Source organism: Scyliorhinus torazame, chromosome 12 (assembly GCF_047496885.1).
Source record: "Scyliorhinus torazame isolate Kashiwa2021f chromosome 12, sScyTor2.1, whole genome shotgun sequence".
In the NCBI taxonomy this organism is placed as follows: Eukaryota; Metazoa; Chordata; class Chondrichthyes; order Carcharhiniformes; family Scyliorhinidae; genus Scyliorhinus; species Scyliorhinus torazame.
The window spans coordinates 53747900-53772661 of NC_092718.1; the positions used below are offsets into that span (position 1 = coordinate 53747900).

The following is a 24762-nucleotide window of genomic DNA, read 5'->3' on the forward strand; positions in this document are numbered from 1 at the left end:
TTTCCCGGTGGTGGAAGGCGGCCTGCCATTGACCGGCGGTGGGATTTTCTGGTCCTGCCCCTGTCAATGAGATTTCCCACTTAATCCACCATCAGGAAATTCGCGGTGAGGGTTTGCCATTGGTGGGACCGGAAGATCCCACTGACAAGAACGTCTGGTAAATTTCAGCCCCCCTCCCCCCCCCCCCCCCCCCCATATTTCACCCTGCAAACACCCCATGCCAAGTGATGCTAAATACCCTCACCCCTCTTATATCCTCATTTCAACTAATGCTACCCACACCCTAATGGCCCTTTATTCCTCATCCTCTTCAGCGATGGGAATGCCATTGAATGTCAAGGGGTGATCGTTCAATCCTCTTTGTAGGAGATGGTCATTGCCTGGTAATTGTATGGCACAAATATAACTTGCCACTTGTCAGCCCAAGTCTGGATATTGTCCAGGTCTTGCTGCATTAGGACATGGACTGCTTCATTATCTGAGGAGCTAATGATTTAATAGCCACTTTAAGCTATGCAAACTGTGAATACAGAACCTCTGAGAAAATGGTAGCAATTAGGGGGGGTGCAGCACGGTAGCATTGTGGATAGCACAATTGCTTCACAGCTCCAGGGTCCCAGGTTCGATTCCGGCTTGGATCACTGTCTGTGCGGAGTCTGCACATCCTCCCCGTGTGTGCGTGGGTTTCCTCCGGGTGCTCCGGTTTCCTCCCACAGTCCAAAGATGTGCGGGTTAGGTGGATTGGCCATGATAAATTGCCCTTAGTGTCCAAAATTGCCCTTAGTGCCCTTAGTGTTGGGTGGGGTTACTGGGTTATGGGGATAGGGTGGAGGTGTTGACCTTGGGTAGGGTGCTCTTTCCAAGAGCTGGTGCAGACTCGATGGGCCGAATGGCCTCCTTCTGCACTGTAAATTCTATGAATTGGAAATCAGCCAAGCATTCACAAAGAGCACTTGGGGAGATGTCAATAAACTACTACTGAAATTGCTAGAACTTAGGGTTTTTCCCGCTTTCACTGAACTGCAGCCTACTTCCTTCATTTGTGAAATGTGGGGGATTTAAAAAACTTCAGATCATGGCAGTTAGATAGGCCTTATCCACCATTCAAGAGCCTTTACATCTATTCCATAAATTTGTGAGTCCCACTGCTTTGCAGCAGCCAATATTGAGTCTGTTTGCACTCAGCAGGATTTCCCTTGCATGTGAATCATACAACTCTCCCTGCCCATTACAGACAAAGAGGCTGCGGGGGAGTCATCTGGGTCCTGCTTGCAATTTTGGAGACTCCAAGAATCTCCGCAACTCAATGAAAACCAGGACCATGTATAGTCTTAAAGTGAAGCTGGATTGAAATTCAGGAGATACTGGTGTAGTAGTAATGGCACAGGACCAATAATCCAGAGGCCCAGCCTCAGGTAATCCACCATGGCAGCTGGTTGAAATTAGAATTCAATTAATTAATTTAAAAATCTGGAAATGAAATCTTGTTTCATGATCACCATTACTGAGACTATCATTGATTGTCGTAACAACCTATCCGACTCACTAATGCCCTTTTGGGGAAGGAAATCCATTGTCCTTACCTGGTCTGGCCTACATGTAACTTCAGACCCACAGCAATGTGATTGATCCTTAACTGTTATCTGAAACACTGACGTGGGTACACAGCCTTTCTCCCAGAATGAGCTACATAAGCCGGGTCCCCGAATGAGTGACATGGTCCTGGTCGCAGAATGAAGTACACAAACCTGCTCCCAGAATAAGGTACAGGGGGCGGGATTCTCTCAGCCGGGGCCGGGCCGGAGAATCCCCGCGACCGGCGCGAATCGCACAACGCAGCACGCGATTCTCCGCAGAGCGGAGAATCGGCGCCATTGGCGCGGCAGCAGCTGGGAGTCGCTCTATGCGGTTGGCCTGCCGATTCTTGGCCCGGGATGGGCCGAGCGGTCGTCGTAAAAATGCTGAGTCCCACCGGCGCTGTCCACTCCTGCTCTCAGCTGGCGGGAACTCGGCGTGGAAGGGTCGGGGGGGGTGGCCTGTGGGGGGGAAGGGGGGATCCGACCCCGTGGGGGGGGCCCCCGGTGTGGCCTGGCCCGTGATCGGGGCCCACCGATCGGCAGGCCGACCTCTCTGGCTGGTCACCTGCTATCTTCCGCGCCGGCCCCTGTAGTCCTATGCCATGTTGCGTCGGGGCCGGCGCGTTGAAGGAACCAACTGCTCATGTGCGCGTTGCCGCCGGTGCCACTGCGCATGCGCAGATCCTGTGGCGCCCGTTTGTCGCCGGGATCAGCAGCTGGAGCGGCGTGAACCGCTCCAGTGCCGTGCTGGCCCCCTGTAGGGGCCAGAATTGCTGATCCTGAGGCCGTGTTGATAAATGCAACGGCATTTCCGACGGCGTCAACACTTAGCCTCAGGATCACAGAATCCCGCCCCAGGTCCTCATCCCAGAATGAAGTAAACAGACCTGATCCCAGAATGGGATACATAGACTTGCTTCCAGAATAAGGTACACAATCCTGATCCCAGAAGGAGGTACACAGACCTGCTCCCAGAATGAGGTGGGTGGTCCTGTTCCCAGGATTAGGAATACGGTATTTAATTCAGAATAAGATACACGGGCCTGATCCCAGAATGAGATACAAGGTCGTAATCGCAGAATGAGGTACATGGTTCCGAACCCAAAATAAGGTACATGGTCCTGAACACAGAATGAGGTACACGGTCCTGATCCCAGAATGAGGTACACGGTCCCGATCCCAGAATGAGGTACAAGGTCCTAATCCCAGAATGAGGTACATGGTTCCAAACCCAAAATAAGGTACATGGTCCTGAACACAGAATGAGGTACACAGTCCTGATCCCAGAATGAGGTACACGGTCCCGATCCCAGAATAAGATACAAGGTCCTAATCTCAGAATGAGGTACACAGTCCTGATCCCAGAATGAGGTTCAAGGTCCTAATCCCATGGATTCTCATCCCATTTCCAGCACTTGGTCCGTAGCCTTGTGGGCTATGGCTTTCAAGTGCCCATCTAAATCCTTAATAAATGTTGAGGGTTCCCATGGGCAGCACGGTTGCGCAGTGGTTAGCACTGCTGCCTCAAGGCACCGAGGTCCCAGGTTTGATCCCGGCTCTGGGTCACTGTCCGTGTGGAGTTTGCACATTCTCCCCGTGTTTGCTTGGGTTTCACCCCCACAACCCGAAGATGTCCAGGCGTGGTGGATTGCCACTTAATTGGAAAAAATGAATTGGGTACTCTAAATTTTTTTTTTTTTTAAATGTTGAGGGTTCCCACCTCCATCACCCTTTTAATGAGTACACGGGCCTGCTCCCAGAAAGAGGTACATGGGCCTGCATCCACAATGAGGTATGCGGACCTGCTCCCTGAATGAGTTATGTGGGCCTGTTCCCAGAATGAGATACGTGGGCCTGCTCCCAGAATGGGGTATATAGCCCTGTCCCAGAATAAGGTCCAGAGCCAACAAAATAAATTTGTAAACAAGGTGCATTTAAAAAAAAAATCCTTAACATGTTTTATCGACAAGCACTACAGAATATCTGTTTTAGTTTTATCATTTATGTTTGCAAGTTATTATCCAACAGTTCTATCACATGCATTGCTGCATTAGAAAAATAAATTCTGTGTTGTATATTCAGTAAACAAATTAAACCACTGATTTATAATATTACACAGAACAATGTGATATACGAAGGGTTTTTAATCACCGATTTTAATTGCTTCCATGCCTTTCGCTGTGGAACACCTCCCCCAAAATTCCCCACCTCTACCTCATAGTCCTCCTTTAAGACACTCCTTAAAGCCAAGTTTGTTTTTTTAGAAAAGCTCAGGGGACCCAAGAAGTTGAATTCAAACAGCAATTTATTTTCTGCTATGGAAAAGGCCGCAACGCTGTACAAAGTTTCCAACTGGGACTACCGATCATGCAGCAGTTCCAATCCAGGTTGGCTTTAATGAGGTGATTTCAATGAGCACCAGCAGATGGGCCTCCACCCATTTATGAGAGAACGCCTATTCTACGAGCCCCACGCGGCAATCAACAGGATCGTCCCCGTGGGTCTCGTGAGGGCTATTTGTTTGACCAAGATTTTGAGGTCATGATTCTATGATGTGAAAGTTTAATTGGGAACTGTTCCCTCCCGAGTTGAAGGGCAGGTTTACATCTGATGAGCTCAGCATTATTCGAGGAATAAACAGATTATTTCCCGGAAATTTGCCAGTTATATTTTCGGCATTATCGTTAAAGAAGACAGTTTCCTACCCGCTAATCTTGTTCCATGACAAAGCCCTTGTTTAAGATTCAGTAGCAACATTATAACTGCTCTTTCATTGAGTGTAGGTTTGAGTGGTGGAGCAGGACCATTAGACACAGACTGCATTGAAATCCAGGAGAGTGTAGACCGTTATCATCTTCTTCGTACCAATTGCTGATACATTCTTTTAGTTCACCAAACAGGTTTCCTAAAGCCTTTCCATTCAAATCTAATGATTCTTAATTTTTGGCAAAACTAATAGCTTTTGAATAATAAGAACATAAGAACGAGGAGCAGGAGTAGGCCACCTGGCCCCTCGAGCCTGCTCTGCCATTCAATAAGATCATGGTTGATCTTTTTGTGGACTCACCTCCACTTACCCGCCCGCTCACCGTAAACTTTTATTCCTTCACTGTTAAAAAATCTATCTACCTTTGCCTTAAAAATCTTTCACGAGGTAGCCTCAACTGCTTCACTGGGCAGGGAATTCCACAGATTCACGACCCTTTGGGTGAAGAAGTTCCTCCTGAAATGAAATGAAAATGAAAATCGCTTATTGTCACAAGTAGGCTTCAAATTAAGTTACTGCCACATTCCGGCGCCTGTTCGGGGAGGCTGGTACGGGAATTGAACCATGCTGCTGGCCTGCCTTGGTCTGCTTTCAAAGCCAGCGATTTAGCCTTGTGCTAAACCAGCCCCTCAACTCAGCTCCTCAACTCAGTCCTAAATCTGTTCCCCCTTATTTTGATGTGGAGATGCCGGCGTTGGACTGGGGTGAGCACAGTAAGAAGTTTTACAACACCAGGTTAAAGTCCAACAGGTTTGTTTCCATGTCACTAGCTTTCGGAGCGCTGCTCCTTCACTCACTTAAACTATCTAAATCCCTCTGCAGACTTTCAGTGCCCTCTGCACACTTGGCTCTACCACTCACCTTAGTTTCATTTGCGAACTTTAACACACTACACTTGGTCCCCAACTCCAGATCATCTATGCAAATTGTGAACAATTGCGGACCCAACGCTAATCCCTGAGGAACATCACTTGCCATCCATTTATCCCCACTCTTTGCTTTCTGTCAGTTTCCAATCCTTTACCATGCTAATACATTACCCGTAACGCCATGCGCCTATATCTTATGCAGCAGCCTTTTGTGCAGCCCCTTGTCGAATGCCTTCGGGAAATCCAGATACACTACGTCCATCGGTTCCCCGTTATCCACCGTACTCGTCATTTCCTCAATGAATTCCACTAAATTAGTCAAACATTCTGCCTTTCATGAACCCATGCTGCATCTGCTCAATGGGACAATTTCTAGCCAGATGTCTCGCTGTATCTTCCAATACCCTGGGATGTATTCCATCAGGGCAAGTCGACTTGTCTACCTTTAGCCCCCATTAGCATGCCCAACACCACCTTCTTGGTGATAATGATTGTAGTCATAGTCAGATATTAATCACCTTGCCAGTTTGCCAAAAATCAGACTCCCTTCTGGGCAGGATTAGCAGGGTTGTTTCCAGCGCTTGTAGTGCCGGGAACAACCCCACTATCTAACGGTGCTCTGTTGCTATTTCTGGCCCCGATGGGTAACGCCCCCCTGAGGCTGCTCTTAGTGGCATCCTCTGCACTGAGTAGCTCCGATGAGTGGAGCTCTTCAGTGCAGCAAGAGATCGGAATGCCATTTTTAAATGGTTCCCCGATTTCTCGCCCACCCGGAGAGACCCCTGGACCTCCCCAACTCATCTGTTTGGGGGCTGTCAAGCCTCCCGCACCCCATCACATACTGCAGGCCACACCCGGCCTGGACCCCCGGTGCAGGCAAAATGCCAGGGTGCCCATGTGGCATTGCCAGGGTGCTAGGCTAGCAGTGCCAAGGTGCCCGGGTAGCACCAGCAGTGCCAGGGTGCCAGTCTGGCCAGATGCCGACCACCCAGGAGCCTCCGATTGCCTACGATATTCCTTAAGTGCTGGAACGCCTGGTCCCCGTTTGTGAGGACCAGTACTAATTGGTGCTCATCTGGGTCTCCTCGGCGAGGCCAATAGATGCAGGGTGGCTGTTCCATCCGGTGCAAGCAAGACAAAGTGGGTTTTTAAACTCACTTAATTGTGTTAGAATGGATCCCGCCCACAATGATCTAATCAGATGTTGCGAGGCGTAACGGCTGTCAGGAATCCTGGGGGAGGCCACTTCCGGGAACAACCGGCTGCGTCCTGCCATAAAGCGCGCCCAAAATCAATTCCATCAACTTACTCACCTCTCCCATGTCTTGCCCACCCCAGGCTACTCCATCCTGTTGATGCCATTCTTTTCTTGCTATCCCAATTCCATTTTCCCCATTCTATTCCTACCTCACCCATCAGTCTCCTCAATCCACCCCTCACACAAACAATCCCTCCAACAAGGATAACTTTATCGTTCGGCTCCCCTTATCTTCCATTGCTTCTTTTCTCCACCCACAACCGACACCGCCAAATGTTGGCAGCGCCATGTAGTTAAACTCTTCAGTCCTCCGAGTGCCCCGCCTGCTTCAAGCAGGCACTGCCCACCAGGTCATCTCACCCACAGACCAGCGCATTTAAACAGTCCCGACAGACAAAACTGGATATTATTATTGTGGCTCAGTCTTCAGTTTTTGATCAGTATCATTTCAGTTCCAGTGGTAACCCATTTGTAATAAATCAGATAACCAAAAGCTGTTAGAAAAGATGGGCTGATCTTGCTCATGTTTAATGAAGGCAGTAGGCCAATCAAGATTGAAGTCACTCCTCAGAATTGTATTCTAATAATAATAATTGCTTTTTGTCACAAGTAGGCTTCAATGAAGTTACTGTGAAAAGCCCCTAGTCGCCACATTCTGGCGCCTGTTCGGGGAGGCTGGTACGGGAATTGAACCCGTGCTGCTGGTCTTGTTCTGCATTACAAGCCAGCTATTTAGCCCACTGTGCTAAACCAGCCCCTATTCTGTGGATTAACTTTACTCCAGCGATTTTGTTTTTACAATCTAATAGTTGGATGCATTTCAACCTGTCAAAACCTCACAATATGCTATTTGTCATAACCAGCCAAGTGAAATCCATCAGTTCAAAGTTTCAGGTCGCGCAATAGAAATCGTGCATGGACCTGAACAGAGCAGCGAACAAAATCAGCAGCAATTATTACCATCTTAAGCTGGAAACATGACTGGCAGCCGGTAAAATGCTGGGACTTTGTTCTGCTTTTCCTGAAAGCTGACAAAAGTGGCTGTGGTGATTAAGGGATGAACATCTGCAAACCTGTTGCACTGGGTGCTTTACCACTCTTGTCATGATATTCAAACACACATCACAACACACACATCATGATAGACAGACCAACGGACCAATTAGCACACATAACACGACAGCCAATCACAGACAAGAGCAGACACAGTATAAGACAAGAAACACAACACCTCCTAGGCAGTCCATCTGGAGACAGGACAAGGCCAGGACCTCATTAACAAGACACTCACACAGTCACCATGTGCTGAGTACCAAGTCAGATGTGTAAATAACTAGTTGGAATAAAACTGCGTTGTACCAATCGCAACCGTGTTGGTTCGTCTGTACCTCAGAGCACCCAACACCACAACTCTGTTCTCTGCAAGGTACAGCAATTCTCGGAATGCTTCCCATTCACAAAGCTGCCATGCACTCAGGGTTCAGCTCTAATCTCCATCATCCCATCTCATCCCCACGTAACTATGTGCAAAGCTACTCCTGATTAGTCTTTAATAAAGCCTTTGAAAACGAAACCAGTAAGTGTATTGCCTGTAAAGAAAATGCAGCAACAGTGAAATGAGGTTTCAGAACTTAATAAGAAAAAGGACCTTTATTGTTGCGACAGTCAAACGGGAAATTTTCAATTTATTATTGTTTGTCTTCATGGATTTTATTCCTTCAAAGGAAATGCTGATCTATTTGACTTTGTTGCTCGCCAATACAAACCGTGATGACCTGTGAACTGGAAGCAGTACAGTAAGGAAAGTTTAAAATTTCCATAAAAGGTTTGTGGATTCTCCAATAGTTTTTGTGAATGGTTGGAAGGGATTTCCAACATCAAATGCAAAGTGATAATTTCTTACTTTCATGGATAATAAGAAATGTTCATCCATGTGATCTGGCAACCCTTGACTTGGAAGGAGCACCAACAGGACAGAAGTTAAGAACTCAAGCCGCGTGGCTAGCGGACACAAAGGAAAGCTGCAGACACAAAGGAAGGCTGCAGACACAAGGGAGGGTCAGAGGCAGGAGGCGATCAGCACACAGATGCAGACACAAAGAAGTGCTGCAGCAGGAAACACTTATCAAACACCTGGTGAATTTAGGAGCAAGCTGTGGTGTCTCCACAAAAAGGTCAGTTTTCTGTTTGGTAGGAAGAAGGAAAATACAATTCCAGAAGCTCTCTGGGAAGTGATGTACAACTGAACTAAAGCGATTGAATCCTAAGAGTGTTGTGAATAGTTCAGGTGTTGAGAGTTTGTATCAGAGGAACAAACCTCTCCGTATGTCCATGTTTTGCCTGGGAAGAGATATACCTTTCCCAGCCTGTTTGAGTGTGATACCTATTTAATAATTCTGCAGGAAACTTATGTGAGTTTAAAAATAAGGTTATTTATTCGCACAGAGTTAAATTTAATGGGTGGGAGTTTCCGCGCAACTAGGCTTCCTGCCATTGGCTGGTGGCCGGATATTTTGGTCCTGCCATTGTCAACAGCAATGAATGCTATTGTGAAACACATGATGAGGTGTGCCCTATGGGACCAGAAGATCCCGCTGAACAGCCGCAAAGTTCTGGCCAATATCAGGAAAATCCCATTCTCACACATGACACACAGATAAGGGTAATGCACCTTTTGAGATTGCAGTTATCTTCAGTCTCTTATTTACAATCTCTGGTCTCCTGCACGGCAGACCTATCATTTCTTGGATGGTTTTAATGCTTTAAAGTTGAAGGGAGGTTCTTGTAAAATGAAATGTTCACGGAAGGTTGTGGGGTTTCTTTGTAGTGGAATTTCTAGGAGGTTGGATATCGGGTGAACTTTAACTAGAACAGATTACATACAGGTCGCCTTATATCTTGCATCTTGTTTCTGAGTCTTGGCTTCAGTGGAACAGCCTGCAAATAGTTTTTCACTGACTGAGTGTCTTTAAGACAGATAAAGAGGCTCTTGATTAATAAGGGGATCAGGAGTTATGGATAGAAAGCAGGAGAATGGGGATGAGAAAAATATCAGCCATGATTGAATGGCGTAGCAGACTTGATGGGCCGAGTGGCTGAATTCTGCTCTTATGTCTTATGGTCTTACGGACTCGAAAAGCAGACAAAAACATGCCGACTTATTGTGTGGCTTTCCACAAGTTCATGTCCTTTTCCAGATAAGAAATTATATTTATGTTCATTCAACATTCTGTGTTGTGGGTTAAGACGCATGAAGGTTTGAGGCAGTCAGTGGGCTGGATTCTTCGATTTTCAACTCCAAAATCGTGAAACGCCATTTGGCGGAGAATAGCTTCCGATGCCAAAATAGCGGTAGAACATTACAGCGCAGTACAGGCCCCTCAGCCCTCAATGTTGCGCCGACCTGTGAAACCACTCTAAAGCCCATCTACACTATTCCCTTATCGTTCATATGTCTATCCAATGACCATTTGAATGCCCTTAGTGTTGGCGAGTCCACTACTGTTGCAGGCAGGGCATTCCACGCCCTTACTACTCTCTGAGTAAAGAACCTATCTCTGACATCTGTCCGGTAGGTGCCAATTTGATGCCAAAATGGGATGATTCGGCACCCCCAAAATGGTGTAAATGCGGTGCTCGATGCGCGGACTGAAAGTACAGTAGGCATATCTTAAGTGGGCCAGACACCCGATGCTCCGGGCCTCCGCGATTCAGCACCTCCGATGGGCCGATTTCCCAACGGCGTTGTTCACTTGTGCTCTCACAAATCGTGAACCTGGCTGCTGAGAGACGGAGCGGAGGTTGCAAATGGCGTGGAGTGACTGCGGGCTGCTGGGCTGGACACCGCTGACCGCTCCCTCTGCCAGGGCCGGGGGAGGGGAGGGGAGGGAGGGGAGGGCGGGTCGAGCAGCCCCCCCCTCCCCCCCATGGGACTGGGGCAGGGCCCTGCACCTACCAGCAATTTGCTGGACACTCACTGACCGACCACCCAGCCCGGCCCCTGGTTCTACACAGTGGCACCAGTCGTATGGGTGTGCCTCCCCCACCCCACGGCTACAGTGCCCCCTCCTCGGCACCGAACACCCCGCTCAACTGGCAGCCACCCACCCGGGGGCCACACCCAAGGCAGCCCCCAGTGAGGGCAGTGCCAGCCAATGGTGCCCCTGGCAGCAGCGACGGACGCCAGGACTGGGGGCACCGGTGGATAACAGGTCGGGGGTGAGGGGGGTAAAGGTGAGGGGTTGAGGATGAGGGATGTGGGCATCCAAAATGGCCACCCACACAGATCAATGGGAAACTGGTCAACACAGAGACACAGACAGGCTGCAGCTTGCAAACATACAAGGGCTGCAGCCCGTACCTTGCAGAAACTGACACAGGGAAAAGGCCATTGAAAGGCCATCCCGGGACAATGGGCTCCAGGTAGAAAGTAACAATATGTGGCAGAATTGATGGTGTCAGTTTCCTTATTTGGGAAGGCCTACATACCTCCGACACTAACATAGAACATACAGTGCAGAAGGAGGCCATTCAGCCCATTGAGTCTGCACCGACCCACTTAAGCCCTTACTTCCACCCTACCCCCATAACCTAATAACCCCTCCTAACCTTTTTTGGACACTAAGGGAAATTTAGTTTGGCAATCCACCTAACCTGCACGTCTTTGGACTGTGGGAGGAAACCAGGGCACCCGGAAGAAACCCACGCAGACACGGGGAGAACGTGCAGACTCCGCACAGACGGTGACCCAGCAGGGAATCGAACCGAGGACCCTGGCACTGTGAAGCCACAGTGCTAATCACTTGTGCTACCGTGCTGCCCTCCATGGCTGGCTGGAACCCGCCCCATCATCGAGATGACCACCACCAATTGGTTTAGATCGATCAGGGTTATCGAGTCCTGATTGATCTATTGGACATCTACCTGGCACTTCCTAAAAGCAAGCAAAACCTGCAAGGGATAAAAGGTTTTGTGCAGCCCACCACCAGCTCTCTCGACCACCGGCGTCAACAATGGTGATATCTTCACCAGCCAAGGAGAGGAACATCCACGCCATCTACAGAAGGACCAGAGCCAGGGACACAGACGACCAGCAATAGACAACCAGCACTGCCAAACGACGGATTACAGATAAGGCCACATGTGCTCTGTACTTGCCAGTCACCTGGACGTGAGATTAGGGTCGTTCTTGTGTGTTAGTTTAGAGTGCAACTTGTATGTGTGTGTTCACTGTGTGTGCGTGTAATAAACTATTACCTATAGGGCTCCGCCATGGCTGGCGCGGAGAAGACACAACCCTGCGCATGCGCTGAACCACGCCGGCGGTTCTGTGCATGCGCTAACTCGCACAGTCCCTTCGGCGCCGGCTGGTGCGGCGCCGGCTGGTGCGGCGCCAACCCCTCCGGCACCGCCTAGGAAGTGCGGAGAATTCGGCAAATTCCGGTCAGCCCAATGCTGGAGTGGTTCGCGCCGTTTTTTACGCCGGCGTCGGGCCATCGCGCCGGAATGGGAGAATCCAGCTTCATGAATTTGCATGCAGTGCTACATTTATGCAAGGAGAGTTTTGAGTGCTTGTGCAAGATATATCTTCATTATATTTAAAGTGAAATGTATCTTTTTATTTGAACTATCATTTGTCTGTTAATTTGTGTTTCATTTGTATCGGTTCTGATGCAGGTTGAAGTAAAAGTTACAATTAAGAAATGAAATCTTGTTTTGTACTTTCTGCATTTAGGATTGTTTGATACATATGATTATTTTGTTCCAGGTTTCCCCATGGAGATCATAACACAACACACAATTAACTGTACCTTTCATGTAGTAACAGGTACTTAACTAACATTTTATTCCGCAATTGATTAAAGCATTAGAATATCATGTGGTAACACTTTGGTATTTTTTCCCCCCCATTCTTTGAATAATGGTTATTATTAAAAAAGTTATGATATATTTGATTAAACTGATTTTTCCAGGCTAACTCCTGAGATGGGACTGAAAAGAAAGACCAGCATTTACACAGTGCCTTTCAACACATTCCAAGGAGCTTTACAGTCAACAACGCGCCTTTGCAATGTGGTCACTACTGTAACGTAGGAAATGCCGCAGCCAATTTATACACAGCAATCTCCTAAAAGCAGCAATTATACGAGTATCAGATAATCTGGACTTTTTTCACCTCACGTTGGTTGAGCAATAAATATTGGGCGAGGACAACAGGGATAACTTCTGTTATTCTTCAAAATTGTGCCATGCAATCTTTTACAATCACTTGAGAGAAAAAAAATGAAAATCGCTTATTGTCACAAGTAGGCTTCAATGAAGTTACTGTGAAAAGCCCCTAGTCGCCACATTCCGGCGCCTGTTCGGGGAGGCTGTTACGGGAATTGAACCGTGCTGCTGGCCTGCCTTGGTCTGCTTTCAAAGCCAGAGATTTAGCCCTGTGCTAAACAGCACAGTGAGACTTCACTTTAGCGTGTCGTCTGAAAGATGGCCCATCCAGCAGTGCAGCACTCTCGTAGTATTGCACTGGAATGTCAGCCTAGATTGTTGGACTGCTTTCTCTGGACTGGGGTTTGAACTCAAAATTCCTAACTCCGAGATAAGATGGCTACCCTCTGAGCCACGACTGGCAGAAACAAGGCTCTCACTCTCACAAAGGCAACCTGTCAAAGGGAAACACAAACACGTTGCCTCGTTTTCCTATATTTCAATGATGACTCCACTTCAAGGGCATTTCACGGGCTGTAACAAGCTTTGGGACATCTTGAGATCACTCAAGGTGTGATGTAAATGCAAGGTGACTGGCAATGGTAAACTGGGAATGGCAATTATCCTAATAATAATCATCTTTATTGTCACAAGTAGGCTTACATTAACACTGCAATGAAGTTGCTGTGAAAAACCCCTAGTCGCCATATTCCGGCACCTGTTCAGGTACACGGAGGGAGAATTCAGAATGTCCAATTCACCTAACAGCACATCTTCCGTGACTTGTGGGAGGAAACCGGAACACCCGGAGGAAACTCACGCAGACACGGGGAGAACGTGCAGACTCCTCACAGACGGTGTCCCAAGCCGGGAATCGAACCTGGGACCCTGGAGCTGTGAAGCAACTGTGCTAACCACGCCGCCTTAATCAGACTCAATTAGAATAAATAACATTGGCAGGCCTAATAGATATTGTAATTAGATTTACCTTATTCTATCTGTTTCAATTGTCACTCAATGCCCTTCCAATCAGCATTTAGTGTGACATCCATAGAATCATAGAATTTACAGTGCAGAAGGAGGCTAGTCGACCCATCGAGTCTGTACTGGCCCTTAGAAAGAGCACCCTACCCAAGCCCACACCTTCACCCTATCCCTGTAACCCAGTCATCCCACCTAACCTTTTTGGACACTCAGGGCAATTCAGCATGGCCAATCCACCAACCTGCACATCTTTGGACTGTGGGAGGAAACCAGAGCACCCGGAGGAAACCCACGCAGAGACGGGGAGAATGTGCAGACTCTGCACAGACAGTGATCCAAGCTGGGAATCGAACCTGGGTCCCTGGAGCTGTGAAGCAATTTTGCTAACCACTGTGCTACTGTGCTGCCCACGTTAGACATATCTCGGCAGCTTTTATCCCTTGAGTCAAATGGTAGACGAAGGCAGGAGGTTAAGAATGACAGACATCTATTGCTCATTTTAAAATGACACCTGCTGTACCATCCAACCACATATGGCGCTCTTTGACACAAATAGAGAGAGAAACAAAATAGTCAATCCTTCTTCCTCTCGTTTGCAAAATTCTAATTTTGCTGACAGGAATTCATCAATATTCTTCCTGAAACTTTCAAATATTTCTCACGGGATTATAAAATGCACATTTCATAACATGTAAAAAAAAAAACATTTTGCTGAAGCATCATCAATACTTTGAAACATGCCGTGGGTTAACAGGGGGATTTAAGAGAGGCATTCAAAATTAATTGGGGTCTTTTGTACAACAAATAATTTGAATCTTTTTCCAGTAGCAGAAGGGCCAGTAACCAGAGGACACAGTTTTAAATAACTTTCAAAAGAATCAGAGATCAGATGAAGAACTTTTGTTTTTCTTTTACATAGTGAGCAGTACAGCCTGAATGAGTTTTGGAAGCAGATTCAGCAGGAACTTTCAAAAGACAAAAGGTTTTGCAAGGCTATGGGGAAAGAGGAGGGATTGGGGCTAATTGGATCTTCCTGAGAGGCAGCACAGACACATTGGTCAGAATTTTCTGGCCCCTCCCACCGGCTCCTGCCAAAGTCAACGGACAAATGAGCAGCTCGCCGCGTCCACTGTTGCGTGGGGCCAGAAGATTTTGACCAATGATTTGAACAGCCTGCTTCTGTGTTGTGCTACTCTGTGAAAAATAGATCAAATCTATGGAAAAGCAATACAGTTTTCCCAGGCATCTCGAGGGAGACACTGCCAATGGGACCCGCATTTGGCATCCTTTTCTCAGCCAGGACTTGCTCATTCATGAGTGTACTGCTGTCAACCATCAAGTTCATTTTTAATCTGATTACGTAAAAATTACCCAATGAGGCACAAGAGCCAAGGAAAACAATCAGTGACCCTACACATTATCCTCTACCACCATGCATCCCAGGCAGGAATCTGTCTGAGTTGGAACCTGCATTGTGGCCTGAGAGCAGCAGGTTTCAGCGCAGCCTTCTCAGACCCCCGGGTGTTGGGCCCAGGGGCTGAGAGGATTTGGGGGGGGGTGTACCGCATCAAACTCAAATTTCTCCAAATTTATCTCAAATCCTTTGTCTCTTGCAGGATTACGATGCAGCTGGGACAGAGTTTAAAAGTCACTTGGATTGTCGCTGTAAAAGATAATTTCTAACAACGAGGTAATAGAGCTCCATTATCATAGAATCCCTGCAGTGCAGAAGGAGATCATCTGCCCATCGAGCATGCACTGACCCTCTGAAAGAGAACCCTACATAGGCGGGGTCGGCACGGTTGCGCAGTGGTTAGCACTGCTGACTCACGGCGCCGAGGACCCAGGTTCGATCCCGGCCCCAGGTCACTGTCCGTGTGGAGTTTGCACATTCTCCCCGAGTCTGCGTGGGTCTCACCTCCACAACCCAAAGATGTGCAGGGTAGGTGGATTGGCCACGTTAAATTGCCCCTTAACTGGAAAAAAGAATTGGGTGCTCTAAATTTGAAACAAAAAGAAAAGGTAAAGGTATAGGGAGTGGCAGTGGAGTGGTTAGTATTGTCAGGATTCTCTATTTCATGACGCAGGGAAGAGTGAGTGAGAGAGAGAGAGAGAGCGAGAAGGAGAGAGCGAATAAATATAAAATATAGTAGGCAGCTTGTTATTGATGTCTGGTGCGACATGCTGAGGTAACGATGAGAGACGGAAGTGATCGGGTGGGATTTCCCACCGACTGAGGCAGCTCACCAGTGGCTGCCAATGGGATCTTCCGGCCCCGCCCATGTCTAAGGCATTTGGGCCAGGATTCTGCCCCGACCGGCGGGCAGGCTGTACCGGCACCAAAGATTGGATTGAACCACTCCGGCGTCGGGCCGCACGGAAGTTGCGGAATCCTCCGCACGTCCGGGGGCTAGGTCGGCACTGGAGTGGTTGGTGCTGTGCCAACTGCCGCCGAAGGGCCTCTGCCGGCCGGCGCAAGTTGGCGCATGCGCGGGAGCGCCAGTGTGTTCTGGCACATGCGCAGAACCACTGACGTGATCCTTGAGCATGCGCAGGGGGGTCCTTCTCCGCGCCGGCCGTGGCGGAGCTTTACAGAGGCCGGCGCGGAGGGAAAGAATGCCCCCACGGCACAGGCCTGCCTGCAGGTCGGTGGGCCCCGACCGCGGGCCAGGCCACCGTGGGGGGGCCCCCCGGGGCTGGATCCCCGCGTGCCCGCCATCAGAGCCAGGTCCCGCTGGTATGGACCTTGTGTATTTCACGCCGGCGGGACCGGCCCAAAACCGGCGGCCGCTCGGCCCATCGGGGCCCGGAGAATCGCTGGGGGGGGGGGCCACTGCCAACGGCCACCGACCGGCACGACGTGATCCCCGCCCCCGCCAAAAAAACGGCGCCAGATAATTCGGCAGCCGGCTTCGGAGCGACGGGGCGGGATTCACACTGCCCCCCAGCGATTCTCCGACCCGGCGTGGGGTTGCAGAATCCCGCCCTTGGTGCGGCTAGCCAATCCTGCCAGCAGGGAACCTGCCAGGGGTGGAGGGGGCTGCCTTCGACAGGACCAGAAGATCCCGCTGGCCAGAAGGGCCGGAAAATTCCGTCCAGAGTGTTTTCTTTTCCTCTTAGTGAGAGATCAAAACAGTAAATGCACTGAAAAATTCCCATGGTTTAATCCAATAGCCTTGTGGAGGGAGGAGAGGGGCTACGATTATGAAATGTGCCTGTTGATGCAGTCATTAACCTTCTCTGGCACCACGAGGATCATAACTTTCTGGAACTTGGCATTCGCATCGGTGGGACGGATTGCTTCATAAACCACGTCAATGAAGTAATGTTGTGCTTGCAACTCTAAGGGTCTGTTCAGCAGTTGGAAACTGTTGATTTTGCTTGGGACAAATTCAAATGGACACTTAAGACCAAACGCAATGACAATAATAAATAATCAGCATGGAAGACGTCAACAGTACTCTCTGGAGTCTCACAACTCACTCAAATCAGAACACCTCAGCTGATACCGCCCTCACCCTGAAGTAAGAGAGTGTAGGCACAAGCTTCGCCCCGGAACCTGAGCTAATCATCTAGACCAGTGCTTTTCAAAGTGAGCGGTCACAGTATTGTGTAAAATGGGCCACCAAAAGGTCGCCTGATCATTTTTTCCCGTTTTCCCTCTGGGTAAATCCGCGCTGCAGCGCAGTGTATGACCATGTGAGGTTGATTTAGAAGCCCATGTGGACTTGCTTGGCTTCCTGGGTCAATGTTACAGCCATCACCACCCACACAGCCTCCAGCAATGACTCCCGTTTCTGCAGCAGCAGATCAGCCAAGTTAGTCAGCACCTGCAACTAAAACTGAAGAGTTTAAAGGAAAAATCAATTCTCTTTGCATTTCTTTCCTTAAGATACTCCTCCTGCAGAGTGTTAGTTTCCAGTACTGCTTCACACTCTTATTTTTTGCCAGGCCTGCCAATGACTGCTGACGGGAATATGTTTCCACAAGTACCCCAGTCAGCAACTCTTAGCCGGAGGAATCCCATACACAAGAATTAGTGGATAATTCCTGTGTATCCTGTAAGGATCTCCCAGCCTTTCAATTGGTCCATTGTTGTAAACCCGATTCATGTTTACTCCATTCTGAACACAGCTCTGGGGGCGGATGTGGGTTTGGGAACTCCATCCATCCCAGTCAGGGGGGAAATGCACTTGTACAGAGGTTTTTATTACAAGTTACTTAGATCTCCAAATATCAACAAAAAGTGGATAATGTATTTTTATTTACTAATACAGAAGTACCAACAATGAATGTGACATTTTTATAAGTAACTATGAGAAATCTTTTGTGAACATGGTGTGGGTCACGAGAGCTGGCCATTTTGTAAAAGTGGGTCAAGGAAATAAGTTTGAAAAACACTGCTCTAGGCTGATGATGAGCGAATGCTCATTGCCAGAGGTAACAGAACAGTCGAGCACCAAAGGAGGCCATTCGGCCCAATGAGCTGATTCTTTCGAAGAGCAATCCAATCAGTCCCTTTTCCCATATCCTACAATGTCTTTCTCCTCAAGTACTTATCCAACTCCTTTTCAAAAGAAAATATTGAATTGGTGTCTGTGGTAAGATGTGTGCAGTTTGGTATGTCTCATGAATAGGTTCTGAGTCATCTGTAGTGTAACAGGACGTATTTAAATACTTGTAACTATGTACGTGCATAAGTACAAAGCCTATTTTTCTTTGTTTTTTAATTTAGAGTACCCAATTCATTTTTTCCAATTAAGGGGCAATTTAGCGTGGCCAATCCACCTAGCCTGCACATCTTTGGGTTGTGAGGGTGAAACCCACACAAACTCGGGGAGAATGTGCAAACTCCACACGGACGGTGAACCAGGGCCGGGATTCAACCTGGGACTTCGGCGCTGTGAATCAGCAGTGCTAACCATTGTGCCACCGTGCTACCCCCATACAGTATAAAGTCTGTATACTGGCCCCATGCTTGCCTCTGCACAGGTCTCTGACCAGTACATGAGCACCCTATAGAGATGGCTCATGTGTTCCTTTACATCATATTGTGGACAGTATTGTACACAGTATTACATTAACCCTCAGATAAAATTAGGCTCCTTAACTGGATACGTAAACAACTGTTACAAACGTGGGCGCCATATGACCATCTTTTCCAATATGGCAGTAGAGGGGGTTGATGTGGTGATGCACCCTGGTTTGTTATGGGCTTGCACTTCCTAACCACTATATTGGAAGATGAAGCACCCAAAAATGTGGTCCATTTTCTCCGGGTATCCATAATTTTGTGAATTGCACTTAACGTGTTAAAGGAGCTCCAGCAATTGAACTCCCCAGGGAAACAATTACTTTCACACGTGCTATAACTAATGGTGCAATCTTGTGACAAATTTTAAACCCTGCTGTCTGATATTTTGAAGAAAAGATTTATCTTTTGAGGCGAGGAAGGTGCTGAATGGTTGAAGCATCATTACCTGATTTGGATTTCTAACTATCCCGTTCCATATTAATGACGTTGGAATAGGGCAGGCCCTCAATAGAGAAAACAGGTGCGATGCACCAAGGTAATGCTAATCGCATGTTATTGGATAAAATCTGATCAGAACAATTTAATGCATGCAGCAGACAGGAGTAGCAGTTAATTGCTGTGTAATTATTCATTCAATGACCCTCCGGGCACATCTAATTTAACTCCAGCCAGGCATTGGTTATTTATTAATTGGTTAATTAATTCAAATTGGAAATTCTTCGAACAAATCTGTAAATAGAGAAAGCAGAAGGCACTGATTCCAGCATTCAGCTCCTAACCTGAAGGGGCAGTTATAGAAATGCACTCACTATAAATGAACTCACTATAAATGAACTGGGCAGCAGAGTCTTCAACCTGCCTCCCGGGGACCACATCTGTTGCCCATCTGGGTCCTGAGCGGGGCCCACGAGACATTTTGTTGGCCGATGCCCACATGCAGGGCTGCCACAGTCTGCTGATTCCGTCCATGTAGCTTTTTCCTACCGGTCTGACTGAAGTGATTTGCACGTAAAGCGCGGGCAAGTGAAGTGAGGGGTGTGCTGATTGCTCACAACATTAACTGTGACAGCTATGCGCTCCCTCTGCGCCCAAAGCGTAAAATATGTATTTCTTTTTACCATTTCAAGTTAGTGACAGTACTATTAATATAGAAATGATTAAGCATTTTCTGAACTTGTTTTGAAATATTCGGTGTGTATTGAATGTATTTAATCTTATTCATAGGGGCTTTTCACAGTAACTTCATTTGAAGCCTACTTGTGACAATAAGCTATTTTCATTTCATTTTCATGGTCAGTGAACAATATTGTGGCCCACCGAGATGAAGGAGGGCCAGTCATGTGGCCTACTTATTAGCCGAGGTTGCCGATCACTGCTTTACATTGATAATGTGTATTTGGAAATGATCATGGTGTGCTCTTTCATATCCAACTAGAATTGCAGCAGACAGGCCCAATGGAAATTTAAGAGGATGACTGTTGAGGGCCTGGGTGTCTTCAATTTATTTTGTGGTTGATGTGATGTTATTGCACTATACCACACTCTGTGAGAATTCATCCGCCTACTCTTTCCTGGTCAAATGATAAATCATGGTAACTTTGAGAAAGCACCCACTCACCACTATCATTATACCTGGGTAAATATCACTTTTTAAGGAACAAAACACGGGATTCTCAACATTACACAATGTAATTTTTAGTCGGGTGTGTCTCTCTTTGCACACAGGGAAACAAGTTATAACAAGTTAAACATTCAAACAAAGTCAAAACAACTTTTTATTAACTAAAGCTATGTAGGCAAGCTGAACACACATGTGAAGACATTTGTAGAATTAAAGGGGCCAGTCATTCCTTGTTGAGCGTAGACCAGGTAGGTGTGTGGACGCTGGGATGACGCGGGTACAAAAGGTGTCTGTAGTCCAGGAGTTCACCCCTGGGTGTGGGCAGACACACAGCATGTAAGGGCTGCTCAGCATTATCAATAAAACTTTATTATTGTTTGTCCCTGGTCATCAGTTATTGTAACCCAGTGCTTCTACATGGTGTCAAGAGTTGGCAGAATGGCACAAGGACTTCGCCATATCGACCCGCTCGTATTTGGATGAAAATGTTGCAGCTAACTGGGCAAAATTTGAAAAAAGAGTGGTACATCTACTGTAGTGCCAGCCTATCAGACAAATCAAATAAGATACAGGCACACACTCCTAAATTTAGAGTGCCCCAAGGCGGTCGCGAAACTTGAGTCTTTCGTTCATCAAATGGAGAAGCAGGAGGACCCTGAGATATTGCTATAAAGTTTGAGTATATATGTATGCCAGTAAAGAACATCATACTGGTTAGATACGTGTTCAATGCTACCAACCAGAAAATCTGCTGAAAAATTGCCCCTTAGTGTTCAGAGATGTGTAGGTTAGGTGATTGGCCATGATCAAGGTACGGGGTAATTGGGATAGGGCGAGGAAGCGGACCTAGGTAGAGTGCTCTTTCGGAGTTTCGGTGCAGTCTCAATAGGCTGAATGGCCTCCTTCTGCATGATATGGATTCTATTCAATCGTACATGGTGGCTCTAAAAAACCCTCGCAAAGAAATATGCATTTGGCACCGTCACTGACGAACTTGTGAGAGATCGCTGTGTGCATGGTATCCATAGTGATGTTGTCTGCAAGCAGCTTCTTTGCGAGAAAGATTTACTGTTGGAATCTGCCATCAGCATCTGTACACTGACTGAATAGTTGGAAAGAAGCAGCAAAGAGTTGAGGTGGAAAACAAAAGTTTTTGTGGTATAGAACCACTCCCGAGGACAAGCACACCTTACAATGCTTCCTTGGTTTGACAAATTGAACTGGATTCTCCGTCACCCGCTGCCAGTTGCGGAGTTCCCAATGCGGCGGAGAATCTCGTGTTGGGGAAAAAAAACAGGATCGGCCGGTGGTCCCCCACGGGCAGCGGCATTGAGTTTTGTGCCACGTCATTTAAACACATTTGCATCCTGTCAACGGACTGGATATCGGATTCTCTTTGCCTCCATAATGTTTCAGTGCACTGTGCCGGGATTCCCTTGGCGAGGTTTGGTGCAAGTATTTGCCAGTGTGGCCCAGACGTGGTGGACCAAAGCGGTAAATGTATAACATAGGTGCCCAAAGTCCATCAGAGGATTAGCCGCCCACCTACAATGCAAATCCTGCCCACCCAACCCTACCCCCAGCCCCCCACCAGAGACCCCTATCAAACCTCCCAAACAGAGACCCCCATCAGATTCCGCCCCCCCCCCCCCCCCCCCGCCTCAGTAACTCCCATGGACCCATCCAACAGACCTCCCCCACCTGAGACCCCCATATGAGACCCCAACCAGACCCCCCCCCCACTAGAATGGTTTTTATGACAATCAATGATAGTTTCATGGTCACTATTATTGAGACTCGCTTTATCTTCCAGATTTATTGATTGATTGGTGGGATTTGAACCCATGTCCCCACAGTATTCGACTGCACCTCTGGACTACATTACCACTAAACCATCTTTTACATCTTTCCAATTTTGTGTCAAAATTGGCAACAGGGAGATTTTTTTCCTCTTCAGTTACCAGGCTCCCTGACCAGATAAGGAACATCTCACCAGGAGTCAAGGGATGAAACACCGATGGTAGATTTTGGGGTTTCATACAATTATGACTTTTTCCATTCATTCTCAGGGATGTGGGCTTCGCTGGCAGCATTTATCACCCATCCCTAATTGCTCCGTGACAAGATGGTGGTGAGCTGCCTTCTTGAACCGCTGCAGTCCATGTGGTGCAGGTATATCTACAGTGCTGTTACGATGAAGATACCAATGTAACTGTGAGCAATTTTGGGCCCCACACCTCAGGAAGGACATACTGGCACTGGAGCAGGTCCAGCGGAGATTCACACGGATGATCCCAGGAATGGTAGGCCTAACATACGATGAACGTCTGAGGATCCTGGGATTATATTCATTGGAGTTTAGGAGGTTGAGGGGAAATCTAATAGAAACTTACAAGATAATGAATGGCTTAGATAGGGTGGATGTAGGGAAGTTGTTTCCATTAGCAGGGGAGACTAGGACCCGGGGGCACAGCCTTAGAGTAAAAGGAAGTCACTTTAGAACAGAGATGAGGAGAACTTTCTTCAGCCAGAGAGTGGTGGGTCTGTGGAATTCATTGCCACAGAGGGCGGTGGAGGCCAGGATGTTGAGTGTCTTTAAGACAGAAGTTGATAAATTCTTGATTTCTCGAGGAATTGTTAGTAAGGAATGAAGTTAAATCGATAGCAAGGAGCGATATAGGATCAGAAGGCATAGAATCTCTGTGGGTAGAGTTGAGGAATCGCAAATATAGAAAGACCCTGAGGGGAGTTATGTACAGGCTCCCTAGCAGTAGTCAGGATGTGGGGTAGAAAATAAATCAGGAGATAGAAAAGGCATGTAAAAAAGGCAATATTACAATAATCATGGGGGACTTTAATATGCAGGTGGACTGGGAAAATCAGGTTGGTAGTGGATCCTGAGAAAAGGAATTTGTGGAATGTCTAAGACATCATAGAATCGTAGAATCATAGAATTTACAATGAATAAGGAGGCCATTCAGCCCATCGAATCTGCACCGACCCATGGAAAGAGCACCCTACTTAAGCCCACGCCTCCACCCTCTCAACGAAACCCCACCCAACCTTTTGGACACTAAGGGAAATTTAGCATGGCCAATCCACCTAACCTGCACATCTTTGAATTGTGGGAGGAAACCGGAGGAAGCCCACGCAGACATAAGAACATAAGAACTAGGAGCAGGAGTAGGCCATCTGGCCCTTCGAGCCTGCTCTGCCGTTCAATGAGATCATGGCTGATCTTTTGTGACTCAGCTCCACTTTCCCGCCCGAACACCATAACCCTTGATTCCTTTATTCTTCAAAAAAACTATCTACCTTCATCTAGAAACCATTTAATGAAGAAGCCTCAACTGCTTCACTGGGCAGGGAATTCCATGGTTTCACAAGCTTTTGGGTAAAGAATTTCCTCCTAAGCTCAGTCCTAAATCGACTACCCACCAGTGGAAACAACCTCCCTGCATCTGTCCTAGCTATTCCCTTCATAATTTTATATGTTTCTATAATATCCCCCCCGTATCCTTCTAAATTTCTTTTTTTTTAATAAACATTTTATTGAGGTATTGTTGGTATTGTAGCAACAACAAAATAAACAATATACATGAAACTATAAACATAGTGCAAAGGCCATCACCCTTCCTTACAGGTCCCACCTTTATTAACCCCCTACTCTAAGCTAAACTAACCCCCCCCCCCGCCTTCTGATGACGATTAATTCTCCGTGAAGAAGTCGACGAATGGTTGCCACCTCTGGGCGAGCCCTAACAGTGACCCTCTCAAGGCGAACTTGATTTTCTCCAAACAGAGAAAGCTACCCATGTCCGATAGCCAGGTCTCCGACTGCGGGGGCTTTGAGTCCTTCCAAGATAATAGTATCCGTCTCCGGGCTACCAAGGAAGCAAAGGCTAGAACGTCTGCCCCTTTCTCCTCCTGGATTCCCGGGTCTTCTGACACCCCTAAAAGCTCCACCTCTGGACTCAGTGCCACCCTTGTTTTTAACACCGTGGACATGACGGGCGGGATTCTCCGCAATCGGCGCGATGTCCGCATCTTGAGGGGCCGAGCTCTCACCTTGAGGGGCTAGGCCCGCGCCGGACTGATTTCCGCCCCGCCAGCTGGCGGGAAACGCCTTTGGTGCCCCGCCAGCTGGCGCGGAAATGACTTTGCCGTGCGGCGCATGCGCGGGAGCGTCAGCGGCCACTCACGGCTTCCCCGCGCATGCGCAGTGGAGGGGGTCTCTTCCGCCTCCGCCATAGTGGATACCATGGCGAAGGCGGAAGGAAAAGAGTGCCCCCACGGCACAGGCCCGCCCGTAGATCGGTGGGCCCCCAGGACCCCGGAGCACAGGCCCGCCCGTAGATCGGTGGGCCCCCAGGACCCCGGAGCCCACCCGCGCCGCCTTGTCCCGCTGTTCGAAAGGTTGTTCAATCCACGCCGGCTGGCGTGG

At 47.9% G+C, this 24762-nt stretch overlaps 1 protein-coding gene across 7 annotated transcripts in view; it reads right to left on the reverse strand.

Moving 5' to 3' along the window:
• sema4ba (sema domain, immunoglobulin domain (Ig), transmembrane domain (TM) and short cytoplasmic domain, (semaphorin) 4Ba) overlaps positions 1-24762 on the reverse strand; it is a 670779-nt gene that overhangs the window by 237888 nt on the left and 408129 nt on the right. The window contains exon 5 of one of the 7 annotated variants that reach the window (XM_072468708.1): positions 4707-4800. The exons of the other annotated variants lie outside the window; for them this stretch is intronic. The gene's annotated coding sequence lies outside the window, so the exon portion shown is untranslated. The remainder of the gene's footprint in view (positions 1-4706; positions 4801-24762) is intronic. 7 annotated transcript variants of the gene reach the window in all.